At 39.4% G+C, this 18,321-nt stretch overlaps 1 protein-coding gene across 3 annotated transcripts in view; it reads left to right on the plus strand.

Moving 5' to 3' along the window:
• Window positions 1-18,321, plus strand: part of BEGAIN (brain enriched guanylate kinase associated) — a 265,638-nt gene that overhangs the window by 57,281 nt on the left and 190,036 nt on the right. The window lies entirely within an intron of this gene.

Raw genomic sequence — 18,321 nt, forward strand, 5'->3', positions numbered from 1 at the left:
CCATGGGGGAAGGTGGGGTGGGAAGTGACTTTCCTATGATCCTACAAAAAGGAAGTAGCAGAGCCAAGATTCTGATGTTGAAAAGGCAGGGTCAGCTAGAGAATCATTTTTAATAACAGTAGCCTGGCTTCCCTGACAGTCTGCAATCCGATGAAACCCACAATGAAAGTAACTAGGACACTTAACTAGCTTCCCCCCATGGGGAAAGAAGAAAGCATATAGCCCAAATGGTGCTTGGGAACTTGGTGCAAGAAATAGGTGAGTCATTTCAATAAATTCTTAGGACTTCTTTAAAAAATGAGGGGTTAAAAAATAAAATTAAGTACTATGGAAATTGGAAGTAGCAAAAATTACAAGTGTACCCAAGATTAGGAAAATTTCAAAGGTCAAGTTTAGCATTTCTGCCCTGGCATTCAATACCTTCCATAATCTACGCTACTCACTGATTCATTGAACATTATAACCTGAAGCAATTTAGAATCACAGAAATATAAAATATTTGAGCTTGAAGCTCAGAATCACATGAAGTTACAGATGAAAGAGACTTTAGACATCTCATCCCACTCCTTCATTTTCATAATATCCAGGAATTGGGAATCAGATAAGTGAAGGCATGGAGGCAGAAAGGTGTCTGGCATGTCCAGGAAATGGTGAGTAGACCAGTTTGCATGGAGCATAGATTATGTGAAAATAATGGGTATGAGGCTGGCAATAGAGTTTAAACTTTATTCCATGATAATAAAGATGTCCTGGGTTCTCTTCGAGTGGAGTTATTCAGGCAGAGGCTAGATGACCACTTTTTAGGTATGTAGTAGGGGTTATTCTCTGAAGTCTTTTCTATCTTTGACATTCTGTGAGCTATTGCAGGTTTGTAGCAGAAGAATAACAACATGGGGTTGTATGGTTTGCAATCAATTTACCTCAAAGCAACGCTGTGAGATAGATAGTATAAATATTCTTATTCTCATCTTAGAGATAAGGCAACATCTCTTAAAGTTTCAAGGAGGTTAAGTGACTTGTCCATGGTCACATATCTAATTTAAAACATAGTCCAATTATTCCTACTAAATCAAGAAGTCATATGGCTAAGATTGTTACACCTTTGCAAATTATCCTGAATTTATCATGCTCAAGAATCACAAATTCTTAGAGTTGGAAGGGATCTCAGAGTTATCTAGTTCATTCCTTCCCTAAATGGGAATTCTTTCTACAATATTCCCAACAAGTGATTGTTCATCTCCACTAAATCCATCCAGGCATCAGAACTTCACTAACTTCCAAGGCAGATGTTCCATTTTGGGAAAGCTCATCTTTTATTAGGAAATTTTTTTTGTTTATTGAACTCTAGGTGTCATCAGAGTTGCCCAAGAGCAGACCGGTAGCCGTGGTGCTGACTTAGTCGGCTTCCTCCATATCCTTTGGCTATGTTGATATTGATCAACCTTGGGAAAATAATAGGAAATGTTCACTTTTACCTAGCAGTATAAGATTGACATAGTGCTTTCTATACAAAATTCTGTGATGCAGGAAGTACAAAAACTATTATCGTTCTCTTACAGATAAGAAAACTAAGTGATGTGTTCAAGACTAGTGATACAGCTGGAATTTAATCCCAGCTTTTCTCCTTCCAGGTTCAGTGCTCTTTCCTCTACACTAAGCAAACTGCTCATTTTCCAACAAACCCTCATTCCACCAGCATGACTGTTAATATTGTTAACTGCTAACATTGAGCTGGGGTTCCATCTATCCTTGTCAACATGAATGCAAGTGCTGATTTTAATGATCAGTCTATGCAGAGATGGTTACCTACAGTACTTTTTTTTTTGAGAATGAAGAGCTAATATTATTCAAATTGCATTTACACTAATAGAAAGGTCCCAGTTCTCTCAGAATTCCCAGCACTGAAGTATCCCCTGAGTTTAGGTCCTTCATCCCTGGTATGACGAGTTTTGTGTTTCCTGCACCAGCTGGTGGCCAAGCATATGAGTGTTATAATAAAATCATAGAATTTCAGGGATGGATGGGACTTCCAGTATAATATAGTCCACCTTGTCTCTAAAACGAGAATCCTCTCTAAAGCATCCTGACAAGAGATTATCCGGTCTTCACTTGCAGAACTCGAGTTGCTTAGTGAATAGAATGATGGAGTTTGAGTCAGGAAGGCCAGAATTCAAAACATCCCTTAGAAGTCATCTAGTTTTATGACCTTGGATAAGTCATTTAACCTCTTGACACCTTGTTTTACCTATCTGTAAATATGGAAAATAATAGCATTTCTCATTATAAAGTTAAAAGGGAGAACACATAGGTAATGCATTTTGCAAACTTTGAAGAACTACATAAATGCTAACTGCTAGTGTTAGTATTATTAGTATGTATATTATCATGCAGGAAGGCAGCCTATTCAGCTCCTAAAAATCTGCCTGATGCCCCCTGTGTCCAGATTGTGCCCTCTCCCCAAAAGGGAGGGAAGAAATAGGTAGATAAAAAACAGATAAATTGGGTGATACATCCATCACTCTCTACCCCCACCATATGACACCAAAGGAACTCCACCAATCCCTGTGTACATTCTTATCTAGCTTATTCATGATTGGTATGTTTACAAAGTACCTAGTATCTTAGTACATTTGGAAAATATTCCAACTCCTTCTGTCTTTCTGAGTATAAAACAACAAACTAATTCTGTTGTTTGGATCGAGCCTAGATTATAGATATGAATGAGATTTCCTGAAACTACATGTGCTGTTTTCCCTTTCAGAGACCAAAATATAAAGCTGAGAAAATAAGTGGATGGAGCTGACTGGCATATTTGGTATCTTTTCATCCTTTTTGTGTGTACCACCAATGGTTTATAATCCACTGAAGGGAGTCAATAGTAATAACCTATGGATTAAAATGCCTATATATAAATGTCAAAAGTTTAAACAGGCAAGAAGCACAGGTCCTAACTCATGGAGGGAAATTCCATCTCAAATGTATCACTGAGACTATGGGATGAAATCCTGCTACAATATGACTCTGTCTGGGCATACTTTATTCAAAAGAAACAGATTCCATAAAAGGATGTAGGGTACTCTTGTATATTAAGAAGGTATAGTGATTTAAGGAGATGCAGGAATAGAAAAGAAAAGCATAGTTGAAAGCTATGAAGATAAAGGGAGGTAGAAAGAGAAGCAGTTTTGTCATTAGCATATGCTATAGACCACCTGGCCAGGAAAAGGAGATAGATGCAGAGTGAGGGGACAAATCACAAGCCTGGCCCAGAGATGTTATATAGTAGTGATATGATACCTCAGTTATCCACATAGCAGTTGGAGCCATTTTTTTTTTTTTTTTTGCCAAAAGCAGAGCAGTCAATAGTTTCTTGACTTGCTCACATTATAATTTCCTCTTTTTAAAGACTAAGATTCCAGAAAGGAGAAATTCTAGTCTGGATCTGATTCTCACTAACAAGGCTAAAATGGAAATGATGGAAACATTTGGGATAAATGCCTCCCTACCCCCATGATAGGAGGAAATGATAACTCCCTCAAAGACTCCTTTAAATAGGAGAAAACCCAAGTCAGATATAATCTGACAGCCTGCATTTTGTGGAAGCAGATTTCCTAGGAGAATGATAGGCACATTCCTATGGACAAAACTTCTACAGGAAAAGTCAGGAATGGGAAACTCTGAAGAATGAATTTTGAAGACACAAGTGGAAACAGTTTTGATAAAGAAGGAAATTAGAATTTCCCTGAAGGAACTGATGTGATTGCCCAAAGAACTCACCAACCAAGTTTAATTTTTAGAGGCAATGTTCAGAAGGTGGAAGCAAAGGCAAAGAACAGAGGATGGCTATCAGAGATCTTTTCCTGCAAAATAGTGTCAGGAATGCTCAAGTTCAGAATGGATTTTTATGCTACTAATAAGTGGAAATATAAAGAGGAAAGAAGGGATAGGATTAATGTTTGGGGAAGATAGGGTAACTGACAAACAATAGCAAAAATTTTCCAATTTTTATCATGCTTCTATTTCCTCTACCAAAGAGAAGGACTTTTGTTCTCGAAAGGAAAGAATCAAGGTGACTAATAGGGAGTTGATGGCAAACGTAAGAAGATAATGACAGAATCCCTAGCTGTCCTTGTGAAATTCAGGTTACCTGACCCAATGAAATAATATTTTTGAATGCTGAAAGAATTGATAAATGTGGTTGCTAAGTCACTGTCAATGATATTTGAAAGAGTGGAGAAAGGGAGAGGTACTGCTGAACTAGAAAAAGGACAAATGTCTCAATTCTGGAGGAAAAAAGCAGAACGAAGTCTGAAAATTGTGTGTTAATGAGCTGGACTTTGATTCCTAGGAAGAACAGATCATTTAAGAGATGGCTAGTGAACATTTAGGAAAATAAAGTATGATTATAAAGGACAATCATGGCTTTAGCAAGAACAGGTCATGCCAGATTAACCTTATTTCCATCCCTGATTACTATCAGGGGAATTCTGTGGTTTTAGTTTACTTGGATTTTGTCAAAGCGTTTGTTCATACATCTTATGTTGCTCTTGTTGAAAAGATGAAGAGATATAGACTTAAAAAATGATACCATCAAATAGGTTCAGAAGTGATTGAATCACTCAAACAGTAGTTATCAATGCTTCAAAGTCAAGTTGGCAAAGTAGAGAGCCCAGGGATCCATGCTTAGTCTTAGGCTACTGTATTTTTAATCAATTATTTGGATAACAACATATATGACATACTTATCAAAGTTGTAAAGGACGCAAAGCTTAGAGGAAAAGCTAGCATATTGGATGATGGAACCATCCAGTCCAAGATACAAAAAGAGCTTGACAGGCTTGAGCATTGGGATGATTTTAATGAAACACGATTCAATAGAGATAAGTGCAAACACTTATTCTTGGATTCAAAAACTCAACTTCACAAGAAGTTTGTCTAAATAAGCTCTAGGGCTTTTTGTGGACTATGAGTTAACTATGCTAACACAGGCATCCTAAGGAAACCAAAACTGAATATGATCTTGGACTGTATTAAGAGAAGCATAGTTTCTGAGAATAAAGAGATGAGAGTTCTTCTGTACTCTGCCCTAGTAAGACTACCTCTGGAGTGATGTTATTTGGTTCTAGGTGCCATAGTTTAATTAGGATGTTAATAAGCTAGAGTATCCAGACAAGAATGGTGTATCAAAGGACTCTGAATACATGGCATATGAAAGTCAACTAAAGGAACTGTGCATGCTTAGCCTGAAGAAGAGAAGACTAATGGTGGACATGATTGCTGTCTTCAAATATTTGAAGGACTCTCTTGTAGAAAAGGGACCAGACTTTTTTCCTCTTAGGTTCCAACAGTGTGCAAAAAAGTACAAAGAGGCAGCTAGGTGGTTCTGTGGATGGAGTACTTGGCCTGGAGTCAAGAAGACCTGAATATAGCCTCAGGTACTTACTAATTCTGTGACCCTAGGCAAGTGTTTTAATCACTATTTGCCTCAGTTTCCTCAACTAGAAAATGGAACTGTAACAGCATCTACCTGCTGAAATGTTGTAGGGATCAAATGAGATATGTTGAAAGCACTTAACACATACCTAGAACATAGTAAGCACTATATAAATGCTTGTTCTCTTCTCTTCCCCTTCCCAAAAGGCAAATTTAAATTTGATGTCAAGAAAACCTTCCTGACAATTATGGTCCTCAACAAGTAGAATGAGCTGCCTGAGATGGTAGATTCTGATGAGCTAGAGGTCTTCAAACAGAAGCTGAATGACCCTTTGTTGGGTATGTCAAAATGGTGATTTGTCTGCCATACCGCTGAGGTCCCTTCTGGTTCTAAAACTCTGCAAAATTTTTATTCTGTGTATATGTAAAAGCAAGTACCCTGGCATACCTAGGAGGGCCTGCTACCACATATTCTTAGATCTGCTTTTCTAAAAGAAAAGACAACTTTTGAAGGGTCAACAATCACTTTAATCAAGCGCATGTATCATTCATTTAGTCCAGGGGGAAAAGTCAGCACCCTGAACTTCAGAGGAAATAGAGAAATCAAAATCGATAGACATGCTTCCAACTGTCTGACATAAGCAATACATACATCACAGATCAGCAGACAGAGCCAACTCTCTATTACATACGTACCAGAAAAGGAAGCACCAGCATCTGGGTTTTCAAAGCCGGTGGCTGCTTGGCGGCTTCCCAGAGACAACTCTGGCACACAAATCTTCCAAAAACTGAGCCCCAAAGTAAAACCATACCTCTGAGTCTTCATATAGGTTTTACAGCCAGAGGGCATCACAACCTTTGAGAACCAGTGTCTCATTAACAAAAGATGTAGGCCTTCCTACAAATCTTCCCAGGTCCATTAATGGGTGGGGAAAATTTTCTTTAATCGCATTATTCAATCAGAGGCACTTGATTATACTAAAACAAAAACAGCCAAAGAGCCTACTTTGTTTCCCATTACAGTGTATTAACAACAAACCCAAGACTTGAGTTTCTTCAGTATATGACTTTGCTTCTATTCCTTGACATCTTGTACAGTGCTAGTTTAGTGCCCTTCTGCAACTTTCAGTCATTGTTCCTCCTTCTAACCCCTGGGGCAAGGTTAACCCCTCTTCTTCTACAGAGCAACCATTTGATCTCACCTCAGACCCTTACTAGATATGGTCCTCTGGGTAAGTCAGCTCACATCTCTGAGCCTTAGTCCTAATCTACAAAATGGGAAGTGTTAATAACATCTAACTCACAGAGTTGTTGTTGGAGTAGAGTGAGATAATGAATATAAAGTATTTCACAAACAAAAGGCTATATAACTCTTAGCTCTTATGAACTGTTAGCTATTATTGTTATTAGCTATTCAGAAATTTGAAGATATTCAATGTTTTCCCAAGATCTCTCTTCTTCAGATTAAATGTCTTTATTCTTTTAAGTGTTCACCATATGATGCCTTATGTATGACTTTAAAATTGGGGTTCCCCCATGGGATCTTGATGGCCTATATTTGCCCTTGGATGGAGGATAGCAAAGATAAATTCCGAGTTAGTAGAGTCACTGACAAATCATTGACTGAGATTACTAGCCCCATATTGGTTGGAACAGTTGCCTCCCAAGTATTAGACTCCTACCAGATGTAATGTTCTGGAGCTCTACTCTAACCCTCTTACCCTAGTAGAAGGAATAGACCAGGGGAATTGAAAGAATAGAGGCATCCTCATCACAGCCAACATTTATAATGTACTTTAAGGTGTGCAAAATATTTTATACACATTATCTCATTGGATCCTTACAATAATCTTTGAAGTAGCTAGGTGATATTATTCTCATTTTACAGATGAGTTAACTGCAGCTAATAGAGGTTAAGTGACTTGTCCTGAATCCTTTAACTAGTCAGAAGTCTCAGATAGGATCTGAACTGAGATCTTCCTGACTATAGGCTTAGCTCACTATCACCTAGCTGCCTATTAGCAATCTAGCTAGGCTTCAAAGCTCCCTTAGGCAGAATCATAGGTAATTTCCTTGGGGTCAAGGGCACTTAGAAGCTGTTTGTGATTTAATAAAGGATAGTGGATTTCAAGGAATTCATCTCTATACATATAAATCTCTAATTTTTCTCTATAAGTGTTTTTTCTTTGGATCTAAAGTTCCATAGTTTATACCTTAAGAAAGTAGAGACAGCATTGCCTAGGGTCAAATGAGATCAGGATCATGGCTTTATTCAATGACAGACAATATAGAAAGCGCCATATTTTAAGATGTTCATGAAAAAACCATATGTGTGAATAGGGAAGAGATATAAGACTTATTTCTTTTGGTTCCAGAGGAGAGAAGCAGGAACAATGGATAGTAGTTGCAGAAAGTCAGATTTTAGTTTGTTATAAGGGAAAAAATTACTACCCATTAGAAATATCCAAAAATGAAATGGACTGCTTTGTGAGGTAGTGAATCTCAGCTCACAGGATATCTCTTGAGCTCATGTATAAGGACAATTTGTCAGGTGTGTTGTAACAAAGATTCTCATTTAACTATGGGAGAGACTAGATTCTCTCTGGGATATTTCTTTCCATTCTACTGGCAGACACCTAAGAAGATTTAGTCCATATTATAAGGGACAGCTAGGTGGCACAGGGGATAGCGTGTTGAATCTGAAGTCAGTCCTATGCCCAAGTTCATATCTAGCCTCAGACACTTATTAGCTGTGTGACTCTAGGCAAGTCACTTAACCCTATTTGCCTCATCTATAAAATGAGCTGGAAAAGTAAATGGCAAATCACTCCAGTGTCTTTGCCAAGAAAACTCCAAATGGGGTCACAAAGAATTGGACGCTACTAAACAACAACAGACCATGTCATGCAGGAAACCAGCCCGAGTAGAGCAGGGAAGGCACACATCAGGGAATACTGGGAGATATCTAGCAGAAAGCACATTATGTAGCAGTTCGGATGCTGGGATGACATTTTACTACTTGTTATACCTGGTATCTGAGAAATGTCCCTCCCAAGCTTGAGCTCCCTTCCATTAACTCTGCTTTGTAGTGTCCCTTCCATCCCCACACTCACTCTCTGAAATGAGGCCCAAATCCAAGACTGATGGGCTCTGGGGAGGATGTAGGAACAGCTGGAGGCCTCACTCTGTTTACCCTCATTCCCTTTGAAAACTGTAATCTTCTAAGCCCTAAATCCCAGAAGTGTTCTGCATTCTTTTATTCCAAGGCCTGTTCCCATTACAATCCATCTGCCTCCATCCTCAGGAAACAGCAACAACCAGGCAGCCATCCCTCAGGTCCCACTCTGATGCTTCATTGTGGCCTTCATGTACCAAATCATCAGGATCCCAAAATTTGCATCTGAGACCCACGGTCTGTCCTCTGTCCTGTCAGCCCCAGCAAAGCAGGCTGAGCCCTTAAACTCAAACCTCTGAACTTAAAAGGGTGGGTCTGCAAAGAGTCTCTACCCCTTTCCCCCATGACCCAAAATCAGTTGCCCATGTGCATATATATGTGGGTGCATGAAGTAAAGCATAAACATTTTTATAAAATCCCAAAGCTAAAAAGAATTGAAAGGATCTCCTCAACTTCATCCCTGGGGGTTATTCAGCCTCAGAATAGTCTGTGACATGATGCATGCTAATAACAACCAACATTCCATAGCCTTTTAAGGCCTGTAAAGGTCTTTCCATACAGTATATCACTTGTTGCATAACACCTGTACTTAACTCACAGTATTCTGTGGAGTGAGTATAACTAGTATTATTAATCCCATTTGACAGAGGAGGAAACTGAGGCTCAGAAAGGCCAAGCAATTTGCCCAGGGTCACACAGCTAGTGAGTATCAGAAGCAGGTTTTGAACCCAGGTCTCTTCTGACTCCAAGTCCAGCACTCTTTCCATTGTACTACACTGCCTCACACCGCAGCCTAGTCCACTGTTGCATGTCAAATTCTAGACACAACTCCCCTTATGAGAAAGAGATAAATGTTAGGAAGTCTGGGTCAGAAAGTGAGCATTCTACCACCCCACTGCATGGATGAGAGAGAAAGGAAAGAAGGCAGGAGGGAAGAGAGAAGAGAGAAGGAAGAAGGAAAGAAAAGGGGGAACAGAAGGCAGGAGCAGAGGAAGGATGACAGATAGGAGAAGAGGACAGATGAGGTAAGCAGGAGAAGAAGGGAATCATGGGGAAGGAAATAGAATAGAGGAGGAGGGGTGGAACTGATGTGTTTTTAAACTAATAGCACATAGCTCCCCAAGACTGTACTGCACTGAGGATACAGAGGTGATATTTTGTTGACTGAAATGTCCCTCCTGTCACAGGAGATCCCCATCCAAAGCACATGCTATGTAACAGAGACTGTTATTTGTTACCCCACATGCATGCACAAAAGCATATACATACACATACACACAAACATGCAAACACACACAAACAGAGTTACTCTCTAATGACTTTATAAGATTACTACTTACATATTGCTTTGAGCTTATAGATCAGTTTTCTTAAAACAGTTAGAAGGTGTTATTATATCCCTTTTACAAATAAAGAAACCAAGGCCCCGGGGGGTTGTGACATGTAGGAGGGTAGTATTTCTAGTGAAAAGAGACCTGGGTTTCCAGTCAGAGGACATGGGATATGTGCTACATCTTACCTACATAACCTTGGACAAGCCATTTTCTTTCTCTCAGCCTCAGTTTCCTTATCTGCAAGATGATAGGACTGGACTAGATGACTTTGAAGTATTCTTTTCATTCTAATTCCTATGGCCTTTATATATATATATATATATGGATTACATAGGAAGTGTGAAATCCAAATCTTAGGTCTTCTGACCCCCAAACCATTGTTATTAGTAAGATTTTCAGTTGAATAAGACTTCTCCTTAGCTAATAATGAAACCAAAATTCCATTAAACAGATCCTTATCTCTAACCACTTCATAGTCTCATAACTGGATTCAAGTGACAGAAACAACAAATGTATAGAAGCACAGCATATCCAAAATGAAACAGACTTTAGAAATCATAGCATCCAGCCAGAGGTGGGGAACCTGCAGCCCCGAGGCCACACATGGCCTTCTAGGTCCTTGGGTACAGCCTTTTGACTGAATCCAAGTTTTACAAAACAAAACCCCTTAATAAAAGGATTTATTCTGTGAATTTTGGATTCAAAGGGCCATATTTGAGGATCAAGGACCACGTGCAGCCTCCAAGCCACAGGGTTCCCACCTCTGCCACCCTCTTCATTTTAAAAATGAGGAAACTGAGGCTTAGAAAAGGGAAAGGATTTGCCCAAGGTCCCTCAATGAGTTAGTAGTCAAAATGAAGCCAGATTTCAAGTTTCTCTGTTTCAGACAAGTTTCCTAATTATTTGAGTCCTTGACTTTTTTCTAATTTAGCATGATGCCTCCTCTTCAGATCTTTTTAAATCTGATTGCCATCCAAGGCATTCCCTGCCCCTAGAATTCCTCAAGGGCTTCCCCCACATGGAGGATATTAGCTATCTTTGGGAGAGAGGATCACTCCCCCGTCACCACTACCCCCAGCACGGAGGCTTTCACCTTAGAAATTGTGATTTCACAATTCCGAGTCTTCTCATCTAAGCTAGACACAGTGAGCACAGACCGCTAAGTGATTACCCTTCAGTTCTTGAAACCCAACTAAGCTAGATTGTTCACCTCCTGAGAAGAATCCAGGAGATGAGGGAGAGAAGTGCAGCATTTATATTGGCCTTGATGGTACTCAGCAGTTTTCTAAGTATGTATCCAAGTAATCTTTCAGACTTTCTTACAGGAGCTGAATAGGTCTCAGGAGCCCTAATGGCCTCCTTCAGACCTTAGGGAAGTTTGGGCAGTTAAGAAGTGCCTTGACTTCTTAAAGTGGGCTGGTTCCTAATAAGACACCATTTACCTTGAGCATCTGTGTAGCTTGATTGGCCTATTGGCTAAAACCTGAGCTTTGTTTCATTTGAAAAGTAATTTCAGCAAGGGTTTTTCTTTCCATTTCTTCTCTTATCCCCCAGTCCCTGCCCCTCCACCAAGCAATAAAATCATACCATGTTCTCTGTCTTGCATTCATCTGAGCACCTACTGTGTGAAGGGCTCTGTGGGGGATACCAAGATGCCAAAGATAGTTTGCCTACCCCCAGGAAACTTCTAGTCTAGGAGGAGAAACATAGTATAATGGAAAGAGCATTGGTGTTGAGGTTGAGAGATCTGGGTTCAAATCCTAGCTCAGGTAGACTGTATTATTAGACTATATGGTATAACCTCTCACTATCTTAATCTATGTATCTGTAAAATGGGGTTAATAATCTTTATACTACCTACCTCATAGGGCAGTCAAAAAGAAATTGCTTTTTAAACCTTAAAGTGCTAAAGAAATGTGAATTAATATTTTAGGAGGAGTAAGTCATATACACACAAAAGATAATTTAAAAATTAAGGTAATAAAAAGAATGATATAATATAGTGGGACAAGTACTGAAGTCAGTCCTGGCTGACTAGCTATGTGACTTGGGGCGAGTTCCTTCACCTCTCTTTGGCTCAGTTTCTTCCCCTATAAAATAGAGATAACACTCATAGCTCCCTGCCTCCCAGGGTTGGTATGAGAAAAGCTCATTGTAAACTTTAAAATGACCTGGAAATAGGAGTTGATCTTACAGTTATAGGCTCTTATGATGCCTCCTGGCATCCAGGGAAAGGGAGAGGGAAGGGGATGACCCTGTGTTTTCAAAAGGCTCCCAGGGCATGGGTTCTGAAAGGTCCTGTCAAGGCCTTCAGATTGAATTGTGGGATGGTTGTCTGAGGCTAGCCTAGCCCAATGCAGGGAAGCTCATCCTAAAAAGACTGACCACCAGGAGAATGTTTGTTTATTTTATCCACAGCAATTTATACTACTCTTTACCAAAGAATGAAGAGGCTGCTTTCTCTATCAGTGAAGGAAAGACCCACACTAATGAAATCATGGTTCCTAGGACATTTGCCTAGTACTGAAATATTATTACTTGATCAGGGTACAATAAGAGGCACAAACCATAAGAGTGGTAAGGGTTCTCTAATGGCTGGATTGGACTAGTCAGAAAAAGCTTCCTGGAGGGAGCTGCATTAAAGCCAGCTTTGTAGAGGTGGATTCAGGCTGTGGGAATTGAAACAAAGACTTGGAGTCAGTACTTCCCTTATCCTGTAGAGTAGACAAGGAATATTAGACAGCTCAGTTGATACTGGGTTTTGAGGGGAGAAAGGGAGACATGCTTGGGTAGTAAAATAGCAGGAAATAAGACTGAGGAATATTGTAAATTTTGTAATATTGTAATTTTGTAAGATTGTATATTGTATAATATACAATACAATAAAATATTGTAATTGTAAGAAATATTGTAAAATTAGGTCTAGAAGGGATGTTAGAGCTCATTGAGTCCAATCCTCTCACTTCTAAGCCCTTGAGCTCCAAGCTGGCACAAAGAAGTGCAGATGAATCAGCTGTACTGCAGAAAGAGAGGTTTGATAGATCCTGACATGGTAAAATTGGGAGTAAAATTTTGGAATTTGGAATTGAATTTGTAGTAGGATTTGGAGGTCACACAGGTCCAATGCTCTATGCTCTGAGCCATCTAGGCAGCTAGGTGGTACAGTGGGTAGAATGCTGGGCCCAAAGAAAGGAAAACCTGAGTTCAAATCCAGCCTCAGATACTCAGGATCAGCTCTGTGACCCTGGGCAAGTCACTTCATCTCTGTCTGCCCCAGGTTTATCAACTGTAAAATGAGAATCATAATAGCACCAACCTCCCAGGATTGTTGTGAGGATCAAATGAGAAAATATTTGTAAAGTTATTAGCACACTTCTAAGCACATAGTAAATGCTTTTTGTTTTTTATTTCCTTCTTTCTTTTCTGGCTGCCTCAGTAATAGCATTGGCACTTCTGCCAGGGTACTTAAGGGAGCCTGATAGTGGGTAAAGAGCTGGAATATCATTGTTCAGACTAAGTGTATAGTGTCAGTAGAAACAGAGAGGCCATGCAAGGCTTAGGGGGTGAGGGAGGGGGCATTGCAGTGGAGAAAATGACTTTGGTCTTTTTCTACTAGTGTATTTATTGCTGCAAGCTCAGATTCTTAAAGGTATCTATGATCTATGGTGGTCCAGGGTGATGACATTTTTTTTCTTTCCTAGAGTCCAGAATGAGGGAGGGAGCAATGAAAAGTTGTGGCTCTAGGGATCCAGTCTAGAGCTGCCTTTCTGATTTCATGAACTTTACTCCCCAATGACTCCTTCTATAAGGGTTAGGTACCCAATAAGGGGCATCAAAATGTAAACGTCTGAAGCTTTAGCAGACAATTCCAAACCCAAAAGTCTTTCAAATAAGAGCCTGGTAACAACTGTGTGCCTGTACTTCAAGGATTTGTCAAATTAAATGCAGAGAGGTCCATTCCTAGAAATGTGGCTACAAGAGATGTATTTTAGTCCATAGTCATTCTCAAAGATCAATAACTGAATCACAGAGGGTCTAAGCATCTATGGAAGGAGCACCCAGACTGGTCAGATCATGGAAACTTGAAGTTCATAGTCATCAGGAGCAGCATCACAATCATCAGCACTACCATCATCATCATCATCATCATCATCATCATCATCATCATCACCACCACCACCATCACAATCATCACATCACTATTACCATTAATAACATTTCCATCACCACCATCGCCATTATCATCATCATCACCCATCATCATCATTAGATACCCTCCAAGGACTTACCACTTAGTGGAATTCTTAAAATTCACTGAGGACTTAGGCTTCAATATACACTGCCAAGGGGAGGTAGACACTTTAAATTCATAGCACGTAGAATCTTGGAGCTCATCAATCCCAAACCACTTGCCTATCCCACTTTAAAATGAAGAAAGAGAAACCCAGAGAAAGGAAATGACTCAACCAAAGTCCCCCTCACAAAGAGGATGACTAGACATTTCAGAGCTAGGAAGTGGATTTATGATTTCATTGGGCTAAGGAGCTACCAATAAGGTACTTTACCAAAGAAGGTCAGAACCTTGGAGAGCTGCCTTCATTAAGAAATGTAAATGCCCACGATCACACAACCTGAATGTATCAGAGGGAGAACCTGAACTCAGGTTCTCCCCTCCCAAGGTCAGCTCTCAAGCTCATCCATGCCAAGCTGTCTCTCTAGGTATTTAGTGCTCAGTTTAAATACAATGGTCTCCTTAGCAACCATCTCTAATAAGAACAGTAGTTGAGGTTTGTAAAATACTTAAAAGTGCTTTATTTTATAATATTTCTTCATTGTATCCTCACTACCACCCTGGGAGTTATTAGTCATGTCTGACTCTTTGTGACCCCTTTTTTGGAGTTTTCTTGGCAAATGGTTTACCATTTCCTTTTCCAACTCATTTTACAGATGAGAGATCTGAGGCAAAAAGAGTGAAGTGATTTACCCAGGGTCACACAGCTAGAGTAAGTGTCTGAGGCTGGATCTGAACACAGGAAGAGTACTCTTCCTGACTCCAGGCCTGATATTCGATGCACTATGGCACCACCTAATTGGCCATACCCCTGGGAGTTAAGTGATATTAAAATCTCCCTTTACAGAGGAGGAAACTCCGAGTAAGAGATGGTCATACATCCAAGGAAGTATCTGAGGTAGTATTAGAATGCAGGTCTTCCTCAAGTCCAGTACTCTATTCACTATGCCAGGATTCATCATATACAAATTTGAAGATTTTTATTTCACAAAAAACTCAGCTGTATCACAACATAACTTTTTAAAAAGTCACGTAAACACAGGTTACTCACACAATCAAGAACTAGAAGGAACTTCTGAAATCCTGTAATCTGATTCCTTCATTTTATAATGAGGAAGACCAAAGAGTTGGAGTAACTTGCCTAAGGTTACAAGAATGTCACCCTAATAATTACTAGAAGGTAATAAAGCCCAGTCCTCTGATTTCAAATCCAGTTCTGTGTGTGTGTGTGTGTGTGTGTGTGTGTGTGTTTTAACTATCTTATCCTACATGAGAAGCAACATGGTATAGTAGCTAGAGTATTGATCTTGAATTCAAAAAGAGCTGAGTTCAGATTTGGCCTCTGACAATTATTAGCTTTGTGTCCATGGATGAATCAATGATTTTCTTTGAGCTGAAGTTCTCTTATGAAATTGGGACATGACTGAAATGATGGAACAGCAACAAAAAGGAGGACACCCTTACTACATAAAGCGCAAGATTGTGGCAAGGCTCAAAGAAGGGGGTGTCTAGAGAGGGCTGTGTAAAGTCTAAAGGACACTACCAAAATGACCATTATTATGATGGCATCATGATATCATCATTATGGCATCATCATCATCATTATCATAACATCATCATGTCATACTAACCTACAATTTTTAAACCTGGATCAAGCAATTTCACCAAAAAGACATTCACAGGACCTGGGTAAATTCTCTGCTGGTAGAGTTATTGATGATGGGAAAGGTCTGTTTGGGCAGAAGACAGGTGGCCAAGTTTAGAGGCCCTTACAAATGAATGACAGTCGTTCAGCAAAGGAAAGATAGTACAGTGAAAAGGGCAGTGGATTTAGATACAGAAGACCTGGCTTTGACACTTAATAACTGTGTGACTTAGGGCAAGTTATTTAACTTTGAGTCTCCATTTCAATATAATATAATATATAATATTATTATAATTAATATAATATTAATATATTATTCCATAATAATATAATTCAATATTATAATAATAGCATTGATGTTGTACTTTAAGATTTGTAAAGCATTTTATATAGTATCTCATTTGATCCTCACAATCACCCTGTGATATAGGTGCTATTTTTATCTCCATTTTACAGATGGGAAAACTGAGGGATGGTGAGGCTAAGTGATTTTCCAGAGCCATTCAGCTTTCAAGTATCTGAGGCAGGCTTTTAATTAATTTCTTCCTGACTCCAATCCAACACTCTATCCACTGTGCCATTTAGTTGCCTAAGTGACTAGGTAATACTTCCACAGGATTCTTGTGATGAAAGTGTTTTATAAATTTAAAAGTGTTATGGAAATGAGAGGAATCTCCTCATTGAACTTGGAGCTCCTGGAAAGCAGATAATCATTCTTTTGTAGCCTCTGATAGCTGGCATCCCAGGGCTAAACTCCTTTACCATCAACCAAAACTGCCCCAGTCTCCCACAGGGAACCTCTGGCTTCATAGGTTAATAACTCTCAGACCCCACACCAGTATTTAGAGAAGCAGGTAGAGGGAGCACAGTGCAGTACAAAGAACATTGTTCTTGGTGTCAGGAGATGTGAGTTTGAGGCATAACCACAATAGATATTGACTATAAAAAAAATAGTTGTTTCATCATGTCACTCTCTTAAAAACCTATAATGAAGCCCCATTACCTATCAGAGAAATGCTAGGCTGTGGCTCAGGGGAGGTTCTCATCCTAGTTCTATCAGGAAATCTCTACGGTGGGAGATATTTTCTTTGAGTCTCAGTTTCTTTTATCAGTAAAATAAGGGGGGGTGGGATATTATATTGCCTTCAAGGCTCCTTCTAGCTCTAAATCCCATGATCCTAAGTCAATAATAACAACAGCACACATTTCTGTATTGCTTTATAGTTTAAAAAAATACCTTCCAGATAATAATTCCATGTGGTAGGTAATAATGTTATATCTCTTTGGGTCTGTTTCCTCATCTATAAAATGAAGATAATATTTTTACCACATATCTGGAATTATATGTTTAGAGTTAGAACAGATTTCTTTATAGATATGGAACTGAGAGGGGAAGTGACTTACTCAACAGCATATAGCTATTAAGTACTTGAGTTAGAACTCAAATGTCTCTTTCAAATATGCTGTTATCCCCCAGGTCTATCATTGGCAAAGCCTTTTGTTAACTACATGGCCAAAGGAACCAACATTATTTAAATAATCTAAGTTAATAATAGCTCTGATTTTTATCATGCTTTGCAGTTAAAATTCATCTCCCCATTCATTACTTCATTTCATGTTCAATATAGCTCTCTCCCTATTTTACAGATGAGGAAGCTGAGACTCAGATTGGGCAAATGATTTTCCCTAAGTAATTAAAAAAATGGTACTTCCAGATCTTCTTACTCTAATTCCAACAATCTTTTCACTCTCAAAACCTGCCTGATTCTCTACCAGACAATCAATAAAAGCCACATAGATTCTCTTCATTTCTGATTTTCTCCTCTGTTCTCTGTCCTCTTCCCTGATCCTCCCTCTGCCTCCTCTCCCAAGAGGCACTTTCGAGAAACAGGGAGCACAGGTATCTAAGAAACTGCCCTTCCAGTTGTCTTTGGGCAAAACCTGCCTATTCCAGATGAATAATTCATTTGAGATTATTCATGAAATCTTAATATACCCTAATTAATTTTAGATAAATGTGTGGGCAGCCCAGTCACAGCAGGTTATTAAGGGAAGCCAGAGATTTAAGAGAAGTCTTACTCCCCTCTTAGGAGCATGACTTCTGCCCTTCGGGGCTTCTACTGAGTAATACCAGAATTTCATGTCTGAAGGACATGATTCTTAGCTACCTTCATAGATTAGAAAGAGCATTGGCCTTGGAATGAGTGGACCTGGATTTGAATTCCAGTTCTTCCACTTACTGACTGTCACAAGAACCAGGTCCTTGAACCTTTTACAAACCTCAGTTTCCTTACCTATATGAAAAAAAGGGGGGGAATTGGACAGCTAGGTGGCGCAATGGACTTATCTTCCTGAATTAAGATACAGCCTCAGACACTATCTGTGTGACCCTGGGCAAGTCACTTCACCCTGTTTGCCTCAGTTTCCTCATCTGTAAAACAAGCTA

Source organism: Notamacropus eugenii, chromosome 1, assembly GCF_028372415.1.
Source record: "Notamacropus eugenii isolate mMacEug1 chromosome 1, mMacEug1.pri_v2, whole genome shotgun sequence".
Lineage (NCBI taxonomy): Eukaryota > Metazoa > Chordata > Mammalia > Diprotodontia > Macropodidae > Notamacropus > Notamacropus eugenii.